The 21,551-nt window shown below is 42.7% G+C and overlaps 1 non-coding gene across 1 annotated transcript; it reads left to right on the top strand.

Moving 5' to 3' along the window:
* Window positions 1–20,793: 20,793 nt before the first annotated feature.
* Trnae-uuc (transfer RNA glutamic acid (anticodon UUC)) lies at window positions 20,794–20,865 on the top strand. Its single transcript has one exon. It is a non-coding gene; the product is annotated as a tRNA-Glu (tRNA).
* The last annotated feature ends 686 nt before the right edge of the window (window positions 20,866–21,551 follow it).

Here is a 21,551-nt window from a genome sequence, read left to right as displayed (position 1 = left end):
GCCGCGAGTAAACGCGGCGCGAGATACGGCCGCCTACGTGTAATGCGCGCGTGTCCTGCTCCCATTTACACCCCAGCGTGGGGGCCGATACTCCTTTTTCGCTTGTCCGGGACGCTTTTTATTTCGGTCTCTCTCTTTCTCCTTCGTCGATCTGGTATAATTAGGCTTTTTTCTGCCTTGTTTTCTTTTTGGGCGGTAAAGGTCTCCTGCAGCTCAGTCTCTTATTTTTCATGAGAGTAAGTGTGAGTTGTGCATCAAGATGAGTCATTGTAAGTTTGGATTTATTGAATTTCCAATCCACAATGACTTGTCAGAAAAGATGGTAATCAATCTCTTGTAAATGACGAAAAGGAGATTTGAAAAGTTGAGGTTGTACGAAAAAGACCGTAAAAAGAGATTGCAAAAAAATAGTATTAATAAGCTTATGTTTTTTCTTTCGATTGCAAAGAATTCATTAAAACAGAAAGCGTGCTGGAAACAACAGCGTTTTTGCACGCGAAATACGTGAAGCGTGGCTACTGACAGTAAAAATGGTAAGATAATGCACAATTAAAATACTTTATAACGTACATATAAAAATGATGTATATGCGAGGAAAGCGTCAATCAAAGTCAGCGTAAGCAAGAACAAGCGTCTTGGCAAAGTAAACCTCTTCGACGGCTCTTTCTCCGTCTCTCGCTCGCACCGAGCGCCAGACGTTCGAGCATAATGCAAAGCGAGTATTTCGCATACATGCATGCGAGCATCGTCATTAAAAATCCACCGCGCACGCGCGCGACTTATAATGGCCGCGTCGAGATGCATTTGTATCACGTCTAAGCAACGTAATCCTGGCTACGCTCGTGTCGGAATAATTACACGACGCGTAATTGCAGGACGCACTTTTCGCGCGCGGAAATCTTGATTTTCAGCTGGCGTGCGCGCGAGAGATAAGGACGGGGCGGGGGAGCGGGGGGCAAAAGAAACAGGGGAAACCTCTTCCTTCTCTCACGTCGGCGATTAATCACTGCGCGGACGAGCTCGCGCTTTTACTTTAATAGACGCGAGCGCCTCGTATACGTATCGCGTAGCGTTGTGTAATGCGCGCAAGAGCTCGAATTAATGATCCCGTGAGTTCGATGCGACGTCGACGATTTTTCGCCGCTTAAAAGGAGTTCACGTTCTTTTTTTCTCTTTTTTTTTCCTTAGCGCTCGCTGTGTACGTGTTCCGATTGTGTAATGGGGGGATAGTAATGAGGTGAAAGAGACAGACTTTGAAAAATTGTTACAGGCGGCATAGCGTATTGCAAATCCTCGCGTCGGAAAAACTTGCTCGTTTCAGAATTATTGACTACGTGTCGAGGCGTGCCTTTCTCAATATTTTTCTTCGCTTGGATGCAGAAGCGCGTTCGATAATCCAAAGCAGGATTGCGCGATAAAGGAAGTCTACGTCCATCGCAGAGGTCTACAACCGTGATCGCGAGTCGGTTGTCCGAAAACCCGAGTATTTTTGGAGCGTTTAACGCTTTAAAAACAAAAAGAAACCGTGGACGCAGCAGCTACCGCCCCTGAACGTTAAAACACTTAAAAGTCCATATAGGCCCAGAGTATAAAAAAGTGCAACGTAAGGAAAAGAGGGAGGGTCCGTGCACCTTTAAAAATCATGACTCCGCGCTCAGGCATCTCTCGCCGCTACAAGACGAGTGTTATAGAGATAAGACCAAATTGATGATTAAAAAAAATGTTAAAAGAGAGGCTCCAACGATGAACTTTGTAAAACGCCGCGCGATCCTGTCGATCAGCTTGAGATAAAGAGGGTAATTCAGCTGAGATCAGGTTGGACGAAAGAGGTAGAGAGAGAGAGAGAGAGAGAGAGAGAGAGAGAGAGAGAGAGAGATAGACTGCAGATTCATCGCGGCATGACCGAGCGCATCGCGTGCTGCGTCAATCGATCAACTCGAGTTCCATGTATATGTATGTGTATATCGCAATCCGACAAGGATTTGACCAAAGCCGCACGCAAAGTAAGCTTCAATTTTATTTTCGTTGATTAGTAATTTTAACGATCAACGACTAAAAGATAAGATTGGCTATTTTTTAATATATTCAATGTAAGGCAATTTATATTTACGTATTATATTTCACTAAATTCTGAACTATCTTCTCTCCAACATAAGAAGAAACGTTATCTTGTAGAATTCGCATCGAATTTTCGGCTTACTTCTCTCTATATCCAGTCGAGTCTTAAATTATTGCAGATTCAACTAAAGCTCGCAATTGCGGCTGCCCATAGCAGAAGCTTCATCAAAATAGCGAAAGCGAAGTATCATGCAGCGAAGCCGTCGATCGGGTCTGGTGGTAGATGCCACAGCGCCGCCACGTATACGCGACACGTCTACGACGCCCGTGGTCGCGCAGCAAGCGGCAGCTCGAGGATGATGAATCGACCAAAGCGGATGTCGCAGTAGGTATAATATTGTACACGCTTCGGCTATGTGCTCTCGTCAAAGTGCGTGCGAGTTAGAAACGCGCGGAGCTGGTGCATTGATGATGGATCGGCCGCGCGCCATTCATCACATTAAACACTCATTCGGCCTTTATATACGTACATCCTTCCTTTCGAACGCACCGACTGCTACGCGCAAGCTGGTTAATGTCCGCTTGACTTTTCCTAGTGCTCGCCTTGGTTGCTCGACAGAGCTGAGTCTCGAGTGCCGAGTTTGATCGTCTTGTCCGCTGGACGCATTGGCGTGCTTTTTAATGACTTGCGCGGCTACCTCGTGATAAATCGGTGGGCGCGACATTCTGGACACTTGACGTTGTTTCTGTTCTTAATGCGAGCGAGAAAGTATGCCGGACATGGTTAATCATAGCACTGCGCCCGACTAAACGTTGCCGTTTATTGCTATTTGCTCGTCAATAACCTTAATGGATAGTTCGGCCGTTAAAAGCAAATGGATTAACGTACTCTGCATTAATCACGCCGATTGCGAGCTTTCATATCGTGCGCGTATACCTGTTGCAAAGCACCATATATAGATTTCGACACTGAATTTTCAATATCGCGCTAATGATATCTCGGAGTTGATAATCGATTTCGTCGCTCTCGGGCTTTATCACACGGAAGTAACCCCCTTTCTCTCTCTCACAATTATTAATTGCCTCCATTAAAACGTCCTGGTCAATAAGTTTCCAGAACATTAACCAAAAACTCGCCGAGCGAAAAAGGTCGGCGGCGAGCCCCCGTGGCAATGAAAGGGAGAGAACGTCAGAGTACAATCGTATATTCATCTGCAGCGTACGCGTGCCGACGTATGTAATTAGGCTGAATTATTGGATCGAGCGTGCGCGCCAGTTATCCCTTCGATCTCGCGCACGCACGTAGAAAGGGCCGCGCGCTCGTATTTTTAACGCCACGTACGGTGGACTCGCGTTGGGCGGCAAATCGCGCGAAGACGCAGTTCGAGCGCCACAGTTGTTATCGACGCAAAGGCTTGGCATTGAGCTTCGGAGAGCGAAGCGATTACCATGCGCGAGACCGCGAGCTAAGTGTATATAATTCGGGCTGGCTCTGTTACGCGGCCTTTATCGCTGAATGACATATTGCGCGAGAGCGGCTCGAGCGCCGCCGTCCGTGTTACGCACTGCTCTATGCCTGATTCAATTATGAAGATGATGGACTAAGTAGAGCATATGAAACCGCGCATCTGTCAGCGCGCGAGCCCTCGCTGGGTTATTTGTCTTGGCGCGCGTGCACGTATGCGTTCGCTCATTGTAATTAATTCGTACCAACTGCCGCGCGGCTGGATGGCACTTGCGCGGCTGCGTCTGCTCTAATATTACTGCACTTCCGAACAGTTATCCAATAGCTCTCTGCTATTATGCGGAGCAAAGTCTATACATTAGCGAATAACGCGGAGCGAGTCTTGTGACGACTGCGCCGAAGGTGCGGTCAAGCATTATACTCGACGATATACTCGTTTCGTTAAAACTTCATGTACTCGTATATACCCCGAAAAGGACTGAATGGCTGAGCAGGCGAAATCTCGCCTAGAAGCATTAAAGCCTCGCAAAGTTTCGTCCGGTCGGGCACCCCTTGGATGGGACATTGATGAGCAAAGTTCGTCAGAGGTATTAAAGCGCCGCTACGTACTGCGATATCCGTGAAGCTCCTCCACGGCACCGATAAGCCGAGGGACTCCTGGCTGTGTCGGCTAGATATCCGCTTCAGCCTCATTGTACGTGCTTATCTGCATTTCGACAAGTCGCTGCGTTTGGCTGGACAGGGGGAAAAAGAAACGCTCATCCACACACCCACATATCGGAAAAATTCTAATGGGAAACTGCCGCGGCCCTTTTCTCGCCTTATCTTTTTACCCGATTAGCTTAGAGCACGAGCAAGGCTTTCGTTATTCTTTGCTTTTTTTTTTCTTTTCGGTTGAATTTCAATCGTATTGCATTTTCATCTTATCGCTGCTGTGTCGCTGATTTTGCTTGTTACTTGGCTTCTTTATGCGCGACCCGAGCATCCGATAGCATGGGCTATCTTGGGAAATTAGCTGAGCTCGCTGGTACATATCGTTTAATGTCGTTCATCTAACTGCATTATCTACGTGGACTGGGCTTCTTCTAGTGTGCACCTTCTAATTCGGCAGCTTTTTCAAGCATTCTTAATTGCAATAATTATATTGTCTGTGTTCCAGTAAGCGAAAGAAACCTTCAAATCCCACGTGAAAATTTGTTTGAATAATTTTTGAATTCAACCTGAAAAATTAACCTGAAGAATAATCATAAAACCATCGCTACTATTTTTTCGTTTTTCGGAATCTTCATACATTGTGTAGCTACTGTTAAAAAAAAGATGTGTTATAATTTTCTAAATATGTATCGAAAACAAGATATTGAATATCGTGGAATAAAATGCGGTGTGTATCCAGTCAAAATAAATAACGAAATAACGAAATAAAAAAACAAGCTAAAGTCATGAAATCATGTTCACTTTCGGACTCCCATCAATTAGTGTCAATATCACGCATTGGGTTTTTCTTTCGAAATCGAATTGCGTGCTTACGTGACCTCCTATTCCGATTGTCCATTTGAACTTTCCTCGCGGCTGTTTAAAAGCCATTAATACTGGGCTTTTCTTCCAACGCGCGGCGCGTCACACGCGACCCTTAATGGAGATCGATATACCGTGGCTGTACGTATGCGTGCGCGCGAGGGTCAGTAACAGTCAGTAGTACGGCTATATAACTAACGGTCACACGCTCCATACTGCGGCTTGTTCGCGCGCGAGCAGCGTAAACCGTAGCAAAATTACCTCGTGTACTGGAGGCGCTGGAGGGTTAGGGGGTCGTTCTAGCGATATGGGATTAACGTCTCAACTATTGCCCCCGCCCTCAACTCGCCAATTCCAACTTAATGGCTACATTGTGGCGTTTGATTTATGCTCGTGTTAAATACTATTCCTATACGCAGGACATGTACATTTATCAATTTTGTAGCTCTAAATCTACTTGTTAATCAGCTGATGCAAGTTGAATAATGGCGATATTACGAAATTTTTCAGCATGCCCATTATTCCAGTGGAGCTTTGCGGAGTGCAAGCTGTTTATTTAACGACCAGGCTATCAAGCCTATTTATCCAGCAGTCCCGATCGTCTATCCAGTGCTGCAATGGAACACCTTCATTTGAATAGAACCCAACACAGATGAATGCGAAGTAGCCGCGAGACGGATCGAAAAGTGAACAAGCTTCATTGCTAAAACCTCCGAAGAAAAAGGGCCTGCGCAGACGGTCCGACACGTCTTCTTTCAACGGACGATTAATAAGCCTCTTTACAAAGTGGTTATACACACTTGGACGTGTCTAAGAGTCGATCGTTATACACGTTCATATTACGTCACAGAGAGAGAAGCAGAGAGCAACTGTCTCGACAAACACCCTCTTAATGAGCCTTTCAGAAGTTGTCGCGCATTCGGCGTACACAATGAGTGTGATTACGATCTATCAATTAAGCGTCGCCGACTCGCGTCGATAGGTGAAAGTCTTGCCGATGATAAATACCGCGCCTGCTCATTCGAATCGTGCCTTTCCTCCTCGATGTGCACCGTTTATATATGAACAGCCTGCATATATCTATATTGTGTAATGACATAATGCAAATGTGTTTATGTGGTGGACGTGCAGTTTTCTTTTGAGCCAAGAGACTTTCCAAGGAGCTGATTTACACTCGGCTCGTCAGGTGTTGTAAATCTCGCCGACTCAATGACGTTTCATCGCGCTCTTGTGAGCTTAATATCGCTATCCTAGATCAGCGCTTTTTCCATTCGACGAGAGACGAGGCACATCGATTACATCGATCGCGTCAGTCGATTTCATTGCTTTCAGATTTTCAATTACAAAAATAAACGAGTTAGACAGTGATTTATCGAGATATGCTTGCCGATTATGGTGTGTCAAATAATTATTGAAATTTCTTCTCTGCATTCCGATAATCTACGATGGAAAAACAGTCTTATTCACGCTCAGATACATTATACGTTATTTGCTTTGTAGTCTCCACGCGAGATCGAAGTTCAACAACAGTTTATTCCCAAAACTAATAAAGGAGGAATCGTTATAGATTTATATGAACCAATCTTAAACTGGAAATAGTTTCATTTTTCTAAAGGCTATCAAAATTTCGATTGGGAACATTTTTATCGCTAAATTCAATAACCATAAATTGAGCATTTCCCTCATACATAACTTACGAGGCCTTAAAAAGGTCACTTTTATTGTAGCCAAAAAACCTAGTTGAATGACAAAAATCTTTTATCTCTCATACGCTCAACATTTGAATCTTTGGCAATCGCGTGCCAAACATAATTCTCTAGCGTGAACACGCTCAACTTGTACGTCTATATATTTTTTCAGTATAATACAGTCACACACTCTTAAAAATGATTTATAGGTGGGTTTCGGCTTGGATAATTGATTTGTCAACTTACTAATGTCTAATTAATTATTGACGGGTCCGGTATTCCGAGAACGGGACCACTGACTATTTCGTTAATTTTCTAAAGCGACTATCGATACAAAGAAAGTCAATTTAAGATTATTTTTGGATTTATAGTGAAAGACACCTTGATAACCAGTAACGATTTCGAACTGTCTCATTGAAACATATAATTCACTTTAAAAAGGTGAAGGATATCTGATCTCTGAATTAAAACTTGATCATGGAATTCATGGAAATCAGTAACAAAGATAATAATCTGAGTGATAACTGTCAAAACAGTTTTTGAATAATTGAAGCTTTAAATTTGTATGATTATAGAATTCACTTCACTACCATTTCATTCTGTTACAAAAAAAATTGTTTTTCAGTTAAAAAATATCTCGATGGTATGCGAGCAGCGTGAAATAATGCAGAAAGCAATCAACGACCACTCACCGCAAACAATAGCGAAAACGCACATACATACGTACATGTAGAGCAGGCGCGTGCAATCAATGAGGCAGATGTAGTCACACATACGCACGCGCACGCGCGAAAAAGCATCCGCATTTGTCCGCGTAGATGACGCTGTGTGTGGGTGGGGAGGAAACGATGACAGGCGAAAGAGAGTGGTTGGGTGAATGGGTTTGTGTGCAGCACGGGCACATATATTCGCACCCGCAGCCGCGGCTCGCCGCAAAGTGAGCTATCAAAGGCCGCCCCCGCGCGCCAACTGCAGGCGAGCGGTGTCCTTTGTGCGTTGTCGTGCGCATTGTTATATATACCCACCACCGTATTAAATGCCTCGCGGCTCTCTTTCTTTGCGTGCGCTGCGTCCTTATAATTACAAATTTTTTTTATTTTTTATCATTTTTTTTCTGCAAACGAGAGAGCGTTTTTGATTTACGTCTGACACGCGTATGGCGCAAAATGAAGAGAGAGAGAGAGAGAGAGAGAGAGAGAGAAAGGGAGAACGAGGGTCGTCGCCGGAAAAGCGAGCCGCCTGCAATATTGCGAGCTTTTTACGAGGCAAGCTTACACTCTGGCACGTAGTGCGCGAGTCACGAGGGCGTACTGAGTTATGTGCGTTGTGGGCTGTGTTCTTTGTGTATTTGTGCGTTACCTTTTTATGTCGGTGTGATACTCGCGAAAAGCCGGAAAAATTATTTTTCGTCGCGCGCGCGTGGTAAATGTCTTGTTTAAACGCCTTTTTTTTACGTAAAATCATTGACTTTTTCAACATTTTGTGCTTTACATCTCCATGAGTTAGCACGTTGGAAGATTATACCCTTAAGCTTGTTTGTGCCTTTGAGTTACTAAATTTTACAAGCACGCGCAGATTATTTGTCAATCCAATCCTGATAAAGATACTCTAAGCCTTCGATAAAAATCCATATCCGAAGGCAAAAGCCTTACCATTGCTTCTATGTGACTATACTACATTTGGAATTCTCAAAGGCATATATTTTGCCAGCTTGGCAATCATAACGCTTTGCCAGCGCGCTGAGCATTTCAAGAGTTTTACGAGCGTATTCGCGCTCGTCATAAACAACCGCATAATTACAGTAAAACGTTTGAAATATTCACGCTCTTGCGAGCGAGAGAACTGGCAACCGATAAGCGTTCTCGAAAAGGAAGGAAGCAAATTACGGCACATAGCCGCAAGAAAGAGAGAGAGAGAGAAAGAGAGAGAGAGAGAGAGAGAGAGAGAGAGAGAGACCAACAACTCCCACCGCCGCTGGCTCTAGGCTCCAAATTAATGACGCTCTTAAATAGTGCAAGCAGATCGTAAAGCTAACGAATTAATAGACAAAGTCGCGCGCATTTTCTTGCAGTCGCCGCACACGCAGTCGCATTTTTTCGTCTTGGATTGTTATTTATGACGATTTCTTTATTCTCTGAAATTTTCAAGTCGACTGATGCAGTACGTTTGTTTATGCAATTTCACGGAATATTTTACGGTATATTTGATTGATTTACCGAGTGAGCAGAGTGCAAACAAGAATCTTTATCGGACTTGCAAAGTTTACTTAACAATGTTATTTTAAAACTTATGAATCAGACGTAACATTGAAATTTATTATTGGTGCTAATGAAATTATGCATTTATGCAAAATGTATCGTTGTTAATCGCTGTACAAAATTTTGTTATTCATGCAAAAATTTCCAAGTGAATATCCTTGAAGTAACATTGATATTCCAAAACCTTGATGTAACCTCTGATATTTGACATTTTCATTGATTGAAAATAAAAATTGATATGAACGTCTAATGAAAAATATTTTCACTACTTATTTATTCTGAAAATTAATGAATATGTATCATTCTGATATTGTAATTATTCAATAAATAAATAGAAAATTTTCGTGAAATATATAATAACACATTTATACTTGAGTTGTAGTTCTATCCTCATTTAGGTATACAAATGCGCTTCTATTTAATTTTTTAGAGCGACCGCAATCGCCTTATCAATTGATTTTTTTATGCTATTAGCGCAGACGAAGAATGGTGATATTTCGCAACAGTACATTTACTAATAAAAATATTCTAATATCGATGACTAAAATTTAAATCAATCTAGAATTTTTGACAAGAAAATAGATTTTCTCAATCGTACAGCCCATGAATACCACGTACGCAGACAAGTCGTAAAGAATAACAAGTTTTCATCCGAAAAATCCCAAGCAGTCGCTCGACTGGTCTGCAACAGAGAGCAAAACACCATGGCACTACAACCATCGTCGCCAAAAACGTGCTACAGCTCATTCGTAAGGGCGTCAAGATCCCGCAAAAAAAGATCTAGCTCGTCATCGTGTCAATTAGCGGCGAAAATACGTGGAACGGTTCAAAAAAGGAAAGAGAAAAAAGCACCTGAAGCCGACGTGGCTGACATGACAGAAAAAAAAAATTCTACGGTTATAATAAATTGAGTTATTAACGCAATGCTGTCAACCATAACTTATGATGAAACTGGTGCCGGTTGATTGCTGTGCATAGCTCGTTTGTCTCGTTGCGGCTGCGGCAGCAGCGGCGATATGCAGGTATATGTGGGTTCTATCGAGGCATTTATTGAAATGTTTTGGGGCTCTCTCTATTGTAACGCTGCCGGTTTATGTGGTATTCTCCCAAGAGTGAAAGAGAGAGAGAGAGAGAGAGAGAGAGAGAGAGGGAAACATACAGATAGTAATGTAGTCTATATAGGAAACTAGACTAGCTTTCTGTTTGACTGTATTTTACACCTCTATAGGAATGCTTTTAGTTATGATCAGGACTGAATTTATGTGTGGAAAGGGTCTGATTCAGCTTATATAATGCGTTTACACATCGACAGTCACATGAAACGTGTATTCATTTTCTACTATTTAGAGATATATGAATCATTATGTGTGGATATCTTGTTTGGTAATCGAAAGATCGTCAAGGGCTTTGATTAATAGTATTTAGATTTGATACTTTATCGAGATCACAGCGATCGATGCTGAAATATATCTTTCTTCTATCTTAAAAAGTAATTGTCCCGCCGCAACGAAGTTGAAATATAATTTTTGAAGTAATAAAATTTCAAACCGACACAAATTTATGCTAAGAGGTGGGTACACGCTGTCAACAACATTCAGAACCAATTTATTTCGGCGTAATGATTAAAGTATAGAAAAGTACCTATTTCACTTGAATTTTTTCATTCAATTCATTTTTTTTTCTATAACTGGCTCGTATCGTTTTAGGTATACGCTTCACATTGGAAAATATTTCCTATTCATAAATAATGATGAAGAAGAACAAGTAGTAAGAGAGTTTTCGGTCAGACGTGCCTGTTAATTGTTTTGCTTGGCGAATAATAATGCCAAAGGAATCGCAGAGACATGCGAGCAGCTTCTGATCGGCAGGTATATACGTCCAAATAATGTACAAAAAGCTAGTGGAAGAGAATGGAAAAGGGCAGCAAAAAATGTTGAAACATTTCCAAAGTATGGTTCTCCAGAATTAGAGCTCAATTAACTCTACTTAGCCGCAGACTGCGAAAAATCCAAGGCATGCCGCAAACGAAAAAAGGCGAAAAAGAGGCAAATCGCACTAACTCCTAAGCAACATCCAACTCGGCGTTTACTCGCATGTAAAAAGCCGAGTAATGCGCGCGCGTCCGATAATTTTTTTGCCATGCCGGCGTCGTCCTCTTTTACCCCGAAGTATAGCCTCGCACGCTACTATATAAACCGCGCGCCGCATAGTTTCGCCGGAGCTTGCTGCCGCGGCCGTTAGCTCGGTTACTGCCGCGGTAATTAGCGCTGTCCATAGATTGAAACAAATGGCACGTGCTTTAGCAACCAGTTGCTCGCTCGCTCGCCACGACGACAGATCACGAGCGCGGCTTGAGATACGTGCTGCGAATTCCTTCTCACGTGTCGACCTGCTGCTTTTCTCTCTATTAATTCTGCTGCTCGACGTTTGATTGCGCTTTCATCGCGCCCGAAACTTTTAATTAGCAATAGTTTTTTCGCTGGATTTACGGCCAGCAGTGGTTTGCCTTCTCTTTTTTTCCCCTTTTGCTATTTGCGGGGTATTTCCAATTGAAGATTGAGTGCGAACAGTCAGACCTGTATAACGGACACATTGGCAAATCACTATACACAACTTGATGATAATTATAGCGATTATGCTAGTCGCTGGCGAGCAGTGTATTAAAGTAACTTGGGGTTCTCTCCGAGCGGCTCGTAGAGTTGACTGTTTATTTCGCAACGATATAGCTCTACGAAAAAAAATTCACGACTACAGCGTAGATGCAAGCGCCGACGATAAATACATTCCTATATGAATGCCGCGACTTGAAAAATTTATTCATTCAATAAGAGAGTGCTGCTGTTGGATCGTTCCATTGAAAGTTATCAAGCAACGACGATCGCGCGAGGGAAAAAAAGCGACGATACAAACGTGCGCACAATGTGCCACTACTTGAATATCGCGCGTGATCTTATCAATTCGCTTGATCTCGACCGACAATTCCCCTCTTCGCACGCAGCTGTGTGCGAGTATGCGAGATCTTTCCCTCTTTTGTAAATCACTTTGGCACGTAATGAACGATGACAGTATCCTCTCGTTGCGAATCAGCTGCCGCTACCGGGCGTACGCTGCGAAAACGACATCGTCAAAAAAAAAGTAGGTTTAGAATATAAATTATTTCTCTCTCTCTCCCTCCCTCTCTCTCTATCTATCTCTCTCTCTCTCTCTCTCTCTTTCTCTCTGTCTTGCAACCTTCGACAGTACCGACAGTACGAGATTGCCACGCTGACGAGTTTACGAGCGATCGTAAAGTTCAACTTCGCGAACGCGCGACACATACACACACGAGACATAAAATCGGGTAATTGACGACTTTACAGCTACGGACAGTTTGTTGCTGCCTTTTTTTAAAGCTGTTGCGAGCGCGAGAACTCTTCTTTTTTTATTTCTCAGTCGTGTTTTTCAGTCAGGCTCTAGGTTACTTGCCTTTTTTTGTGTGTGTGTGACTATGCAAAAACTGCTATGAAATATTTTGATTTTTATTGACTGACAGAATATTTTTAACGTACATCTGACATACATGTTAATTTATTTTTCTTTTCCAAATGAGTAGAGCAGCTGGCACAAAGAGTATTTTTAAAGATAAAAACATAATTCCAAATGTTGTTTAATGGCATAAATTCCGAAGAAAATTCTAAATGCATAGAATGTTGGATCTTGTGCTCACCCGATGTCTTTGCTTTGATAGAATCTAACTAAGATTAATTTCGATAAATTCGTATGAAATATATTTCCCAACACTTACATAACAAATGATAGTCATTTAAAGGAAAAATACGACCTTAGAATCAATGAGAGAACGACACATTCACCTATAAACTTTGTAATTGCACTTAAGCAATGGGTTTTATCGAAAGCAACAAATCAATGACTGAAACGAATCACTACAACGTAAACGCCGTAAAAATTATGAAAGCCCCCCCCCCCTCCTCTCTCAGCGTCTCAAGGAATGAAAGGTAGAAAACAACAAGGCATTGCCGTAAATTCATTAACAAATCTGCGATCTGGCGTGTCTGACGTCATGCGAAAGCAGCGCGACGAAATCTCGCGAACGACTGTTGGCGCATTACGTACGGGTTTCAAGCGTGAAATATACGAGCTCGCGGGTAGACACACATAAAGAAGAAAAGACTTTAGAAAAGTCTTTGAAAGGATTAAAACGGAGGAAGGCCGCTTAATTACCATTTCCAGAGGACGCCGCGGCGCGCAGTCCTTTTTCGGCGATCCCGTCTCTGCTGCAGCAGCGATCGATCTTCCACACATCGATCGGCGTACACATGCGCGCCGACAATCTCTTGGAAACAATGGGCCCTACTGCCTCGTTGTCCGTCAATCCTATGGACGTCTCAGCTCGTCCGTTTTACATGCTCGTTATGCGCCTTCGCCTGTTTACACGGACCGTCTGCCTGCTGCTACCAAATGCCGTGTGTGCGTGTCCCTCCCTTGGGCCCGCGCCAATCACTTACTTTTTTAGACCACGGTTATACGAATTTATTCGCCGACGGCCAGTCAATCGCGATCGAAATCTAGATTACGCAAAACAATTTATATGGTATTCCGATCGTTTGGAATTTCTTTATACGATGTCGCTCGCCTTTCTCTCTTTCATTCTCTCTCGAAAGAATTTGCGCCGTTCGGTTTATCGAAAAAAGAAAGGAATTTCGGTCTTTTCAAAATGATTCGCCTCGACTTTTCACGCGATGAAAATGGAAATTGCTGAGCATCGCGTGTAGTAACGGCAATGTTTCAATGTATTTCACACGAATAATGATTTTGCAAGATAACATTTTTGTTGGACGCACTGTGCGTTTCGTGATTATATTTGCGAGACAAATGAGAATACAAGCACGTGATATTGTACTTACTTAGGCAATAATAATTTATGTATTCCAATGTTTGTATCGATTTCGTTGCAAATAAAATCAGCCTTATATGGACAATTTCAGGGACGTACTAGTAAAATAATCGACGTCTATGTCCGAAAAATTTTTGTTAATGCAGTACGTTGGTGCATTACGTCATCGCTGCGCCTCGGAAGAGAAGCTGGCGCTGGCTGATCGAAGCCAATGCAATAGCCGTCGCAGCTTGCAAGCATTAAAGACAGAAGCAGCGTGTTTGACGAGGCTAATAGACAGATGCCCGTGAAGATTAGGAGGATCGACAAGCCAGCTAGATAAGCCGCGCGCGCAACATCCTCTGTACTACTACTGCTGCTCTTCTCGCTTGATGCATTAGCCCGTGCGCACGTCAGTAACTGCCAATTATTGGCCCCCAATCGACAAGTACACAGGATTAGCGCTCGCTTTAATCTCGTTACATTGCTTTGCCTCTCTCTCTCCCTCTATCTTTATCTCTGATTATAAACGACTTAGCGAAACGTGACAAATGTCGACTGTCGACCGATGACGCTTGATTAGCAAGTGGACAGAGAGAGAGAGAGAGAGAGAGAGAGAGAGAGAGAGAGAGAGAGAGAAATATATGGGTCGCTCGGGGAGTACGTCGCCGCGACGTGATGAAGTTTCTGACGTTTATTGGATTTGCTCCCGGAGTTGTTGATTTGCGCCACGACCTAACATACTTCATACTTTTATACTCTCGACGATGGCTATTCTTAAGCCCCGCAAATTAATTCATCCGCGACTTAGTGCTGCAGTACTCCAGTTATACGTACTTTCCATTGCGCGTCACCTCCTTTTCATGGTCTTAATTAATCCTCGCGATAGCCATTTCACGTTTTCATTAAAAGCCGGACTAGCGTCGGAATTGTAACCGCACACGTGAAATTGTCAACTTTCATCAGTTCCTAATCGCCTGTCGCGCGGGAATGAAAAATTCGTTGGCGCATGCCTCAAATTTAATTCAACGGAAGAGAGCTCCTCGTCACACGACGGCTTTGGCGGACAATTTTTTTCCCCGCGTTCAACGGTAGCCGCACGTCAGCGTTTGACGCGGGGCCGTTCGTTACATTTTAATCTTTCTCTCTCTCTCTCTCTCTCTCTCTCTTTCTCTCTACGCGCTCGCGTGATTAAATTGCGTGGCCGCTATGTATTTTCTCGCTTTTGCACCGCTGGCGAGCGGTTGGGTTCTTTTTGCCGGGGCGACATCGCGCCCTAGTATTTTTCGCTAGTAATTGCTCGAGTAATTGCAGCTTACGCGCAGTGACTGCTAGTACATCCTCGAGCGGCAATGAAAATCTGATTGCTGTTTATTTTATAATAGAGAACGAAATAGCGCCAAAAGTAGACATCGCTTGCTACGCGAGCCACGGGACATTTGAATGGTTTTGCTTTTACGTAGAAGCAGAAAAAGAGCGCTTTCAGCGTCGAATGAACAATTATTGAAAAGTGGAAAAAAATCGAAGAATACCGTGGGTGCCAGGAAAAAGCGCATTCGCAGCGCACGCTCGGTCGCATTTAATGGACTCTGCGATTGATCGGGTGCGGCCAGGGGGAGGCGGCCAGGCCACTGCTTGTCTGCGTTTATATACGTCGCGCACGTCAATACGTCGTTTCAGCGGCAGCACACACATACATATATATTTTTTTATTCTTCATTTCTGTCCGCGAGCGCGCTCGCATTTGCGTGCTGTCGCGCCCAAGCAGAGAGAAAAGAGCATATACCGCAGGCTGACAGTTTTCATTCTACGTAGAGTCAACTTGGCGTGGTTCTGCTCTATACGCCAGCGCTTCTTCCAAAGTGAATTCAGTAGTCGCGCGGGCCAAAAGCATTGACAGCTTGCTACCGGTACGCACACACGCACCGAGCTTCTTGCGTTTCTCTTTACTTTTCTTAACGTGAGCGCCAAGGCTTGTTTATTATTTGACTTGTGCGCAAGAACAGACCATGAAACGCTTGCTTGCATCTTCGCTGTCGCCTATTTGTTATTCTATGTTCAACTACGTAAGCTACGCGCAAAAAAGATGATGGAACGGGTAAATGTATACTTTTTGGTTGTAGATGCCTTGCACATTTGATTATCGAAAAACCACATTGCAGCTGCTAGTTATGAAATGTTATTCTTACAAATAGAATTGGAAATCTTTAGATGTGGATTGTTATGTTTCTACGCGAAGTGAGTAATATTGTTACCACCTGTATCGACAGATGGATGAAACCCTTTGCCATTATGGAAAAGCAAAGCCGTCTACCTACGTATAATAATCTTTCAAAAACGCTATTATTTTACAATTGCACTTCAGAATTATAATTATTTCTGAAAGTAATGGACACTAATTTTTGTTTCTTTCCATTTCTTCTCTCTTTTTCTCTCGAATTTTTCGGGCTTGACGACTCGTAACGGTCGCCGCGACGGGGACGGAATAATTTATGAAGTTCTCGTTCTTTTTTTCTTTGGCCGGACTGCTGCCGCTATATCTATTGTTGTGAAGTATAAACTCCCGTTCGCATTTTTATCGTCGCCGAGAGTGCTTCTTTTTATTTTTGTTGTTGTCCATGTTGATATCATCGGCGGCAGCGCTCTCTCCGGCTACCTCGATAATTGAGTCGTTTTGAAAATTTCTGACAAGAGTCGTAAATTATGACGTGTGGCGAGCAACCGAGCGAACAAGGTGGCGAACAGCCTCAGCCAAGAGGATAAATTACGAAGATGACGATGAGACAAAAAAAGGCCTTCTTCTAGAAGCAACCTGATAAATGCTAATATTGTTTTAAAGGATATTTTCCTCGGTATAAAATCAGTGACAAATTGTCGTATTACATCGTCTTAATCCTACGCGCGCGAATAATATATCATCCGTATTTTTCACAAGTTATGCTCTGGCGGCTTTGGTGTTTACGAGATTTTGTTGACTAAGTGAGTGATGACTAATGCGATTGCGAGGTTTTTAAAATCAATTGAAATTGCCCGAAAGAAGTCCAAGTTGACAGCGAGGGCGGAAATAGCCTTGGAATTTATTATTGATATTTATTTTGATTCACCAGGGAAATCATGGAAATCCTCGGTGTTGAAAAATGACAGCACGAAAGTGAACGCGCTTTTTGTTGAACTGGTCGTAACGACGACTCGGGTAATTCCCGAGCGAGGCCGAAAGAACGGGCAACGAGCGTTAGCAAATATTTGCGCGGCACAAATCACATCCGCCGAAGGCATTCCACGGTGTCGAGTGGAGTATCGTCGACGGCAGACCACTTGCGAGCGGCCGGCAATTTGGACTGTTAATTTTCGAATTGGCCGATTCGTGCATACATAATAAACGGCGCTCGCGTGAGGAGACGAGCGGAGGGAGGAGAAATTAACACCCCGTTCTATCTCACGCGCATAGCAAGCGCGTGACGTTAATGATGACAGCCGCCTGCGGTTAGTTGCGTCCGGCGATCACGCTCATCTAATTATTTCGTTTCGAGATGATTGCCAACAGCCGCGGCTCTATAACTCCTCCAACAGTTGTCGTTGGTCATTTTCAGATGTATGGCGCGGCATTGGAGAACGAAATTTAACGAAGAATAATTCGCAAGCTAATTGGGGAATTATCAGTCGTGGCGATTAGCGAAAGCAATTAACGTCAAGGAGAAGCTATGCATGACAGTGTAATGTGGGATATCAAGTCTAACTGACAGTTACATGCGCGAGCGCGCAAAACTTATTAACGCGGTTATGCCTGCGCGTGGAAAAATTAACGTTTCGCTTTTACCAGTGTTAATTTATGCTTATAGTCCAATGGGAAATGCACAAACATAAAAAATTCGTCAAGATTCCTTTATGTTAATCGCAAGGACGGATCTATCTTTTATCGTTGCCGAGAATCAATGTTCCATTAGAAATTATAATATCGTCGGCTCCTATAAAACCTTGTTGGGAGAACAGCATGAAAGGAACGCACTGTGAATTTATACACATACATATATGACTGTGCGTTTTACGCCTTTGCAGAATGATTAACTATGCGAGATAATCTTTTGATTAGAGGTTCGCTAATTATGCCACTTTGAAGAAAAAAGAAATTTGCGTTTCGCAGCGAAACCCTAGTTTGTCTGTAACTCGAGCCAAAAGCTGAGACAGCGTCAGAAAAAAAAGAAGGCCTGGAATCTGATTTCACAACGACGCGGAAACATCTATTCATACCAACTTTCTTAAGAACTTTCTTAAGGTGTAATCGACCACCGGCGATCTGCGAATGATTACGCGCTCGTTGGAATAAACAAACGCTTACGCGAAAGAAATTGCGCGTGCTTAGAATGACACATTTGCGCGAGCAAAGCCAAGAGCGTTTTTCCTTTCGGATTGGCATCTCCGATAATCGGCCGTCGGCGAGCGTTCACTTTTGCGACAGCCACGCATAAATATGCGCGCATAACGACGACAACGGCGACCGGACGGATCATGGATGGACGGACGGACACTTAACGAGGGATCACAGACCGTGGCGACGACGTCTTCACATACTTTTGCTGTGCAGCCTCGTTAACGCGCCGCGATTTATGGGGAACGCCGAGCGAGCTATACCGCCAGATTAGAGCTGCTGCCAACTGCCGCTGACGCGCCAGGATGGACGTTGTTTGGGGATATTCACGATGGAAAGTAGGTACATGGGAAGTGCTGTGAGTTATTTGTTTTTGTCAGGATTTTCGTCTTTTATTTCAACAACATCTTTTTGCAAACAACTTGCCGTCCTCGATGTTCACTGAACACGCTCGACTCGCATGCATTACGTCTTATTATTACATTTTAATTTCATTTTACTTCACGGCCAATGCCATGATTTACGAGTATACGAAAAATAGAGAAGTCGGTCTCTATTTTTTGATCGAATTATCGAGAAAAATCGCGCGGTAAAAGTGAGTCGCAGCTAGATGTGAACGGGAGTTACATCCCTAGAACTGTGCTGTATCGCCGGTTAATCCCGGCTGGTGACAGCGATTTAGCGTGTGCGTACCGTCGCTCACAGTTCAACCGGGTAGAATCGTTTTGACATTGGCTCTCTGCAAGAGCTGACATAAATCGGCGACCTAGCGCTGGGGTCAATCTGCATCGCTAATCGCGCTGCCGTCATCAGTTCTCTTTAGCGGTTTCAGGGCATGAATCACAAAAGACGGATTATCGCTTCCTGGACGCGGCGACGCGAAATTACCCTCGCCGCGCGCGGAGAGCATCGACGACCGAGCTCTGCTGCTGGTGCCGGGCTGTTGCGTCTGAAGGAACCTCTTTTGCACCAGTGATTTGTTGCGATGACGCTTCTCTCTCGCTCGCTTCTATTCTCTCTGCTGCTGCTGCCTCGCTGATATTTACGGGCTTTCACTTTTCAACTGCGTCAGATAGATGTGGTATTAATTTTACGATCGGCAAAAAATGTAACCTACTCGTGTTGCGGCTGATTGATGTTTATGTGAGTTGGCAACGCATGTAAAGGCGATACTTTTCGCCGAGAATAACAACAATTCGAAGCATGCTCGAAGAGCAAAATTATTTCCTGTTGAACTGCGATAAACCCGGTGACGTAGGAGAGTCTAGACGAAACAATCCGAACCACAAGTGTAAACTTGAGCCTCGACATGATACAAAGGCGATACAATCGATGGGTGACGAGAGGCCAAGGTAGGTCGAACAGTTAGTATGATCATAATTTTCTTCGTTGAAGTTAGGAAAGTCTCTAATGCAAGTGTCATTTTAGCCAAGTAGAGTATTCAATAATTGTCGTCCAGAATTGTTCACTTCAATTTTTGTACAAGAATGAACTGACACGATAATTATGAGAACGTTTTAGCATAGCTTGATTCAATCTGCAAATTATTTAGAAAGTAATTGTTCATTTTTCAATGAAATTGAAAATAATTGATCGTATATTTTATCATTGGCAAAATCTCAAAATAAAGCTTGCTCTAACGTCCATCTTACGACTGAAATGACAATAACGTCAACACAGTCGGGTTGAAATTCATTATAATAGCTCGGGCAGTCGTGGCAGTGGAAAATGGAGGCGGGAGTGTAGTAGTATAGGTATATCGGTGGAAATTCGATTGGGGACGAAAGGGAACGATTAATGGTGCGAGCGGGACACTCGTGGCCCATAAATCCCAGCACCAAGCGCGCCCACGAGGCCAGGAATTACCGGCTCGCAACTTGCGAAATATGACGCTCTCATAAATCCGTAGTATGCCATCCTCGGTGCGATATACACACCACTGCGCGTGCTAACAACGTTTTTCGATTTACATCAGCGTGTGCGCAAACTAACGCACTCGCGCTATATCATTGGTAAATATCGCTAATGAGTGTTAGTTTCCCAAGTAGGCGTTAGTTTTTAAGTAGGCGCTAATTTTTATGATATGATACAATTGATTTTGAATCATATATCGTTGGAAATAAAAGCTACGTTTCTTTTGCTGCGGGACATAACATTTTCATTCCTAATTTCAAGACTCAAGCAAGCTCACGGGTGTTAAATTGTTATAAACTTTACTCAAATATTTCTTTTTAAAATTATTCAGAAAGAAAAACAATACAATCAATTTCGCAATTTCACAATTTGTCGAGAACATTCAGCAGTTTACTGATAACTCAAATGTTTTTTCTTCTTTTGTTTACTGAAAATATGAATATATGTATTGTTTTACGCGATCATGTAGTGAAATTATATGATGAATTTTTAGTATTTTTTCTTATTTTGGAATATCAATGACTTTTATTCTTAATGAGAAGATAGACATTAACTTAAAAACAAGCTAAAGTAAACATATTATTATTTAAAAAACTTGGCAATGGTATCATAAATCTTCAGCTCTTAAGTGTCTTTAAAGCCTTAGTACACCGAGATCCGGTATGGTCTAGTGGCTAGGATACCTGGCTTTCACCCAGGAGGCTCGGGTTCGATTCCCGGTACCGGAATATTTTTTTTTTATTTTACCGTTCAAATTATTAGAATAAAAGTATAACAATATAAAATTAACACTTTTAAGTATTTTGAATTCATTATAAGTAATAAAAAATTTTGTTTTGTGCTACGTATTCTCAACAGCTACTTTTACCTTTAAACATTAATTGATTTTATAAAATATGCAACTATCTATGACCTTTAATTTTATTATAGGCATTAAATTAATTAAATATATTTGAATTCCAATGTGTAGTGGTACTGGTTAAATCGTGATTAAGAAATAAATTTTCATATTATACATTTGTACACATATATAAAAATGATCAATTATGCGAAATATCTTTAGTTTAGTGACGCAATAAACTCGTTTATTATATTGTTGTTTATTCGTTAGTATGATAAAATAATAATGAAAATGTAGATCACACAAACATTTTACAAAGTTTGAAGCCACTGCTGCACAATGATTTTCGTTATTACGTAGACCCCTCATCAGCCAAGTTGATGAGCGTATTTCCAAGAAAATTGATATTATTATCGATTAGTCTCTGAAGCTGTGCGAAAAAATAACAGGCCTGATTTACTTGGACAGGAAAGGGCAATTATTTACTCCTTTTGAGGCGAAAATGCCGCTCGCAAAGCCCAATGTAGTTACGCAAAATTATTCACGCACGCATTATACCTATAGCGGTTGCGA

The sequence above is a fragment of the Phymastichus coffea genome, unplaced genomic scaffold (assembly GCF_024137745.1).
Source record: "Phymastichus coffea isolate CEN01 unplaced genomic scaffold, Cenicafe_Pcof_1.1 PCOF00028, whole genome shotgun sequence".
In the NCBI taxonomy this organism is placed as follows: domain Eukaryota; kingdom Metazoa; phylum Arthropoda; class Insecta; order Hymenoptera; family Eulophidae; genus Phymastichus; species Phymastichus coffea.
Note: the sequence above shows the minus strand (reverse complement) of the source record. Positions and strands in the feature narration are given on the sequence as shown.